Below are 7,161 nucleotides of genomic sequence, written 5' to 3' on the forward strand. Positions count from 1 at the left end.
AAAGGCCCGTGTGAAGTGCTTTCACGTAGATTTTTGCTTTACATAGAATGCAGAGGTTTGGAAGAAGAAAGTGCGTGTTCCAAAGAGTTTGCTGAGAAAGCGTTCAATCCTGTTACTCCATAGTAGTAGTCAGTTCACAAAGGGATTTTGGGAACTGTCAGATTTTGAGAAGGGAGAAGTGTAGGCCTCGCAGCTTCTGCCTAGGGCACGAAACTATGAGGACAGAAATTTATGAGCCCTTCTGTTTCAGAAGCTCAGAAGCCTTAGGGTTGCTTCTCTGGTGTTCTAGGAGGGCAGTATAAACCATGCGTAGTTCAAAACTTCTCTGAGGATAATGCTTTTCTTTGTGTTTCCTTTCATAGCCTAACAAGTGATGTCTTTTCTGCTTGCTTTTCTATTCAGAGGAGAGCTTCTTACCGTGAGTCGTTAAACCACCTTAAGTTAACAACGTGTTGTAATTGTAGGATTAAAGGTCAGAAATTTCTCTTTAAAAGTGACTTGGAAAAGAGGGAAAACTTGACATTTTCGGGCTTTTGTATGTTAAATAAAAAAAGCTAGAAAGAACTTCTTTTTCTCATTTTTCGTTATGTATTCCTTGTATTTCCTGGAACGTTCCAACAGGCAGTTGCAGTATTATACAATCAAAACTGAGATTACTCAATTAACTGAAAGAAGGGATTTTTCTAGGCTGCTTAAAATTCTGTGCCTTGTTTGTTTCTTCTGTTGCCTTTATCTGAGGCCTGAATGAATTCTTGGGGGAAAAAAACCAAACTGTGTTTTAAAAAAAATGCAAAAGACAGACTCCTTCAGTTAAGGACAGGATAAACTCTCAGCAACACCTTTTGCCACAAAAGATTTGACACTCAGGATGATAGTGTAAAAATATCGGGCAGGAAAAGAAAAAGAAGAAAGCCACCTTCTTTAAAAATATTCAGATGACCTTATTTGCAGAGTGAGCAGAAGAAGCTATTGCCATCAGGAGCTGTAGATTCCTACCCAGTTGCTGACTTGCATGATTTGCATGTGTGAGTGACCATTAATGTCACTTGCTGGTTTTCATAATGCCCCAGCTCCTGAAAAAAAGATGTCTCATGATGACAGGTAAAACTTTGAAAATTACCTGAATTTATTGTAGAGTCCTAAAAATAGGGAAGGAAATAAAAATAACCCTAAACAACTTCTTTTATTAATTAATTCTTTTTGAGCCAGATTCTCAATTTTGGGAAGGGGCAGGCTCATGAATTTTAAATGCTTGTGCCAGAAAATCAGACCTGCTAACCTCCTTTTATCATAGCAGGAAGTTCTTTTGTATTTCTAACTTGTCTCATGTGGCAGTCAGGTACTAAAACTGAGATTGTTACTCAGAAGTTGTGTGTGTCATGCCTTTATGTAAGAACGTTCATTCTTAATTGTCATCCTGAGGTCGAAATACTGGGAATGGGATGGGAGGGGAACAGAAAAGGGATTATGTGATGAGAAATGGCTGAAGAGACCCTTCTGCTCAGTTCCTATCAGAGCCAAATCCAGCCCTGAAATGCAGTAAAAAAGTTAAAGCTACTATTCACATGTAGAAAATCTCAGAGAAACATGGGGGCAAAGGAGAAAAACACTGTGAAATTGTTTTCAAAGTTGACAGCAACAATCAATGTTTTATGCTTTCAATACAATTCTTTTGACCATAATAATGCAAAAGAATGAGAAAAAAAATAATGCCATGATAAGAACAGACAGCTCTGAGTATAGTCTGTTTTGTACCAAAGCAGACTTATTTTCTAATGGCTGTTAGGATGAAGAAGGATAAAACCAGTTACTTCAGGATACGCTGAAGTCTTAGAGTAAGAGACACCTCTCTGCTCTGAATGTTGCCCCAGGACAGCTGTTCTGCCCCAGGACAGTTGTTCTGCCTCACTCACCTCCCTGCCAGGCATCCCTGGGTTTGATTTGGCAACTCCTACAGTTTGATTGTTTACCTTTGCATCCACCCCCTCTTACCCAACATGTCAAAAGTCATGGAGTCAAATAACAACATTATTCATGTTCTTTAAAAAAGCCATGAAGGCTACAAGGTGCACACCAGAAAGACACTCATTGTTACTGATGAGCTAACAGCTATGCCTCTGATGGCACAGGGCCCCAAAAGTTGCAATTTGTTATGAGAAGCTGACCTCGAACCAGCAAACTAAGGAAGAACATTAGGCTTTGCTTCACCCATTAGGTGGGACAGTTAGGATAGGACATTGCCTCCAGTAAAGGAGGAGGAACAGAAAACTTAGATTACCTTCATAAACCTTGTCAGAAAAGAGATTTTGAGAAAGCCTGTTTGCAGGCGCACACCAGAAAAACAGTATTAGACTTTGATTTTTCAAACACTTACGGGGAACCTTTCCTGCTTAGAGATGCCCCACTGAACAAAGCAGGATTGGTTAAATGAATGATGTTACTCTAGAAGGTACCTTATCTACCATGATGGAGAATGCAACTTTGTAATGGGGTAACAGTGACACGTTTAAATACATGCTATTGGCCAACTCTCTCTTTGATCAGAAGATGACTGAACTTGGATGTAAGGCTTGAGACTGACCTCAGTGTACATGCTTTGAAATAGCCCTTATAGCTAAGCTGTGTTAATGTAATACTAGACAGCATGAGCTAACATTTGTTCCATTATAAAGTGTTTCCTTAGTGTAGTTACCCCTGATCTGTTTAGCTGTCTCACGTGCCCCATCCATTTTAGACATGTCACGGAAATAACAAGTTGGTGATGCAGCCAGCTGTTGGACAGTCACTAACAGAAGTCGCTGTCCTGGGTTAAGATGGTATTTGCTTTCTGGCCTTCTCCTCAGGGTTCCTGGTCCGATGCCTGAACTAGCAGAACAGGGGCTTGGAGTGCTCCTCATCCACTTCAGTGCAAAGGCAGACAGATGAATCAAATCACTTCCAAGAGCAGTTTTAACTACAATGAACTGATTTTCTATAAAGCAAGTGAAGGGTACTTTCATTGTAGGTTTTTCTGGCAGGGAGGTAAAGCTGGTTGTGTCTCACAGAGTGGCAGTAACAAATAGGCCTCTGAAGTGCTTTTCTGACCCGTCTCAAGCTTGCCGTTGGCTTCCCTACCATGCAGGGGTTTTGTATTGACCATAGATTATCTGTCACTCTGAAGACAGCAACAACCAGCTCAGACTGTCTCCGAACTTCCACTTGTGTTACTATGCCAGTGACACAAATTTGTACATACCTGAGTGCATTTTCCATCAGCTGCTTTTCTTGCTGCTCTTTTAGCTAACTTCCTTTATCTACAACATCTTACCTTCGCACAGAAATCTTCCAACACTTCTCATTGACCTCTTAGGGGTCCTGAAGAAGAAAGATGTCTTGTTAACAGCTTGAAGAATTTTGTGTCACACAGAACAGTGCCAGAGTGCATGATAAATACGGGCCATAGGTTGTCCTGACTCTTTGATGTTAAGAGAGAATTCAGAACAAAGAAACCATTTTCTAAGTAGTCCTCTCTCTCACATAATAACCATTCCTAATACTTTTACAGCATGTTGTGGCACTCCCTGCAATAAAAACCAGTCTAATTCACTATCCCAGCCTGCTTGTGAGTGGTGTATTACCACATTTTCCAGATAAGGTAACTGAGAAGGAAGGATTAATTCATTGCCTAAACCAAAATACAAACATAAGCAATGGAGCTGTGATTAACTAGCTTGTCATTTCCACCTCCTCCTAATTCTCTTTGGCAAATAATTTTCAGTTAATGGCTTGTGGCTACATAGGACTTTCCCCTTTTTTTCCAACTGCTAAATTTCACTAGAAGACTATGAAAAATACATTTCCAATATTTTCAACAGAAATACTCATTATGCCAATTCCACCTTTCTAACTGCATAGGGAGTTGCACACGCTGACGCAGGCAGAGGTAGGCAGCGAGAAGGGTGAGTTTCAGGGCTGCAGGTAGAAGGATGTCCAGAAGACAATCTTTCCATTGCAGTTTAATCAACATAGCCTCTCAGATAATTCCCCCAGTCCAAGCAAGGACATCCCTGGCAGAGCAAGATTGCATAGCTAGTTATAGGCCATCTCTTCAAGAACCTTCACAGGGTGCTCTCTCAACCAAGCAAATCGTGCTCTTGCAGTGTCCTGCAGAGACAGGAGGAGGGTGAACAGAGCCTGACAAGTCTATGGTAGGGGAAGTCCAAGGCTGGCATGAAACCAGCTTTCCCACAGACCGTAATTCCAGCAAGTGGGTATTTGGAGATAAAACCAGTTAAACGGAGTTTTGCACTTCAGAGTTGGGTGATACAGTCTTTATGCATGTCTTAATATCCAGTTTGAAACACTGAGGGGTGTTTGATGTAGATGTGTGCACACAGTTCATAATGTGAAGCAGGTTTAAGAAGTTGTACCTTCAATGTGCTTTTACTTAGAGCATTCGTGATTCCAGTACGCATCCTTGTTCCTATGTAATTGCCTCCCAATCAGACAGAAGGTTGTCCCAGATCAGGGTCATGGCTCTAATGGTGGCCAGCTGCAGATATGTAAGGAAGACTATAGGAACAGGGCAAACAGATGATATTCCTGGTCTCCAACCATTTACAGCTGAAAGAATTTCTAAGACAAACAGGATAATGGAAGTGGGAGAGAAATAGGGTAAAGTTAGGGACAAACAGAATGGTTTGAAGCCCCGTGCCTCCTGTTCTGAGAGGTTCATGAGAGACACAGATCATTTCCTTATGATATATAATATATAGAATGTCTCAATTTTTCTTAACACACAAGAGATTTGTGTGCTTCCCTTTTTGTGTAATACCTCTTGGCCATGTGAGCTGTTGGTTAGTTTCAATGGAAACAGTATTGATAAGGTACCTTCGCATGCTGTAGTGAATGATTTTTTCTCTTATTTGGTATGTGCATATTTTTTTCTGTCTCTGAAATATGGATATATTGGCCCACTGTGCTTCATTATCTCCCTATTGTGGTTGTTCATAATTAGACGTTAATTTCTTAGCATTAAAAATAAAAATCCACATTTATCCCCCATTGCCCATGTTTAATGACTGTTGTTTGTAATTCGAAAGGAACAGTAAATTGAAGGAGGAGGAGGCCTAATTTATCTGCTCTGGAAAAGCAGACCTTTGTGTGATGAGCTGTTCAGACGAGCACATGCACACGCATATATGTAACAAAAAGATTTTCCTTTCCTTGAAGGTCTCCTAATCTAAGTATTTGGAGCTGAGTTTCAGCTTCTTGTGAGCACAGCTTGAAAGGAGTTAAAAAGTGATGCACAGACTATCAAGTATTTCATTCTTTTTCACTCTGAACAGTATGAACGTAAGTGAGCTCACTGTAAGCTTGTTCCACACTCATTTATATATGTGCCTATACACATGTGCATGTATTTCCCAGTTTATATGCCTTATATTACAAACCTTTGTATCCCAAAAGTTTGTCAGCTTCTAGTCAGAGTGATCACATTTCTGCCCTTTCCTTTTGCCTAAGAGCTGTGTGATTTGTCTGGTATTTAAAACAAGAACCGCTCCATTTATAAATGAGGCAGACCCTGGTGGAGGCACCAGATTCAGAGACACATTGCTAAGGTTTGCCCTGAAGCTGTGGAGTGTCCCTGTTCCAGCATGCTCAGCTGCATCAGAGAAGCAGTAAATTAACCTCACAAGTCTGCAGAGCTCTAGTGTATGTCCTGTACGTCTCTGGGAGAAAGATTCCTCAAAAGAACAGCAAGTCTTGCTCATGTCTACTAGTGCAAACTCTCTGAGCTTTCCGATTTATGAACCAGCTTGAGATCTGATTAGAAAATCTGTGCTATGAAATGGCCTGTCCTTTGCTGCTATCTCCGAGAACTTTAAATAATCCAGCAGGGCAGTGTAATGTTTTGTCCTATGGCCTGTGTCAGCTGTAGCTGGCAAAAAGCGCATTAAGGGCCCTTCTGGTCCCCTCCAGCCATCATTTTGAAGCAAAGCATTTTCACATCTCTTGCCTGCGCACCCTGGTGCAGTTGCTGTGGTCACACATGGAGTAGTTTTGCTTTGGCAAAGCAAGCCATGAGCTTAGAAACTGGGCCTAGGGAAGAGAGGGGGATTGATGCTTGCCTGGGCCACGGGAAGATTAAGAGCCTGTAGACTTGGTGTGGAACAGGAATATGGTGAGTTCAGTAGGGACAAGTCTGCTGGGCCTGTGGTTTCTCTTTATGGCCTAGAAGCCTGGGGAAGAAAATGAGTAATCCTTCCAAGAGGAGCTGTGCCAAGCTGTGATGTTATTGGTGTCTCTTGTACCTGCCATAGTAGTGTAGGATCAGCAGGTGGATTCTGAAGGAGATTAAGACCCTGTACTAGTCATACAGGATCAGCAAAGAAGATACTGTAGCAGCAAGTCATCGAGACAGTCAACAGATTTGGCTCTAAGGCCTTTCCTGCAGTATAACATTGACACTAGTGTAGGCGTTGACCCTGTGGACATACGTGGTGAGATGTCAGTATAGGACAAGATAAGCAGTATGGTCTGAGCTGCTGCCACAGGAACACATTTGGGGCCTGAGTCTTCCCTCCCTTTTCCTTTGAGGATTCAGTAGCATTCTTGGAGCTTTGTGAAAGGATCTGGTGAATGGGGCAAATAATTTTTCCCCTTTGTGGACAGTTTTTTATTTCCAGTCCCTCTTATTTCCTACCATTTTTACAAGTTACAGGATGATGGAGCTTTTGTACTACAGGCAACCTGTGTGGCTTTCAGGGGAATGCTGTGAGGAGCTGCTTTCCCGGCTGTCCTGGGATCTGAAGAGGGGTGCCTTGACATTTTAAGCAGGAACATTTTCACCCAGGACTCCCTGGCAATTTGGATTTTCTTTAAAAATGTCTGATTTTGAGACAGCACACATGGCATCCTTCACTCAGGAAGGTGCCCTTCACTCAGGCACAGCAAGCATGAGTGCTCATGACAGAGAAGTGTTACAGCTTCACATGAAGGGTAATTTCTAAAGCCTGAAGAGTTCTCTTAAATTGTATTCACGGATTGGGAAGTAGAGTGACACATAGGCAAATAAATAAGCGAATTTCTTTTTCAAAGAGAAGAGAGTAGACGTTCTGTAGCATTTATATGGATCAGTATTCAACTGTCTTCACCTGTTCCAGGGAGAATAGAGGTTCC

This window comes from Pygoscelis adeliae, unplaced genomic scaffold (genome assembly GCF_000699105.1).
Source record: "Pygoscelis adeliae isolate BGI_AS28 unplaced genomic scaffold, ASM69910v1 Scaffold179, whole genome shotgun sequence".
In the NCBI taxonomy this organism is placed as follows: domain Eukaryota; kingdom Metazoa; phylum Chordata; class Aves; order Sphenisciformes; family Spheniscidae; genus Pygoscelis; species Pygoscelis adeliae.